The sequence below is a fragment of the Haliaeetus leucocephalus genome, unplaced genomic scaffold (genome assembly GCF_000737465.1).
Source record: "Haliaeetus leucocephalus isolate CR32 unplaced genomic scaffold, Haliaeetus_leucocephalus-4.0 Scaffold186, whole genome shotgun sequence".
Taxonomy (NCBI): Eukaryota; Metazoa; Chordata; class Aves; order Accipitriformes; family Accipitridae; genus Haliaeetus; species Haliaeetus leucocephalus.
Genome location: NW_010972622.1, coordinates 942,159 through 942,620, shown reverse-complemented (window position 1 = coordinate 942,620; position 462 = coordinate 942,159). Strand labels below are relative to the sequence as shown.

Sequence of the window (462 nt, the reverse complement as noted above, 5' to 3'; positions counted from 1 at the left end):
GGTCCCACAGAGCACTGAAAACAACTCACCTACCTGGGCAGGAGGGGGCCCCGGCTGCGCCCCCTGCCCCCCCCGTCTCTCAAAGTAGCCTTTTTTCTATCAGATAACCTCAGAAACTTTTTATTTTATTTTATTTTTTTGCTTTGAAATAAGAGGTGGATTTGAAGTCTATTTGAACTGACTTTATATTACGCATAAATATTTATATTTTATCTAAATAACTGCGCTGTAACAAACTTTTTTTGTGGTTTGTTTTTTAGTAATGTTTCGGATCCGTCAGGTTTTTTTCCGTCGTGGGAAAGTTTTCGGGAGTCTCCGTATCGTTCTCGTGTTCGTTCAGTTGAAATCCCCACCCTCACCCCCGCCCCTGGTTTGACACCCCTCTACCCCTGCACCCCCAAAGGCCCCCCTACCCACGGCCGGTGCCCACCCCCCGCCGCCCCCGCCCGGCCCGCCGCCGGG

The 462-nt window shown here is 50.4% G+C and overlaps 1 protein-coding gene across 1 annotated transcript in view; it reads right to left on the bottom strand.

Moving 5' to 3' along the window:
• The window catches only part of RBMS2 (RNA binding motif, single stranded interacting protein 2), a 6,212-nt gene that overhangs the window by 268 nt on the left and 5,482 nt on the right, over positions 1-462 (bottom strand). The window lies entirely within an intron of this gene.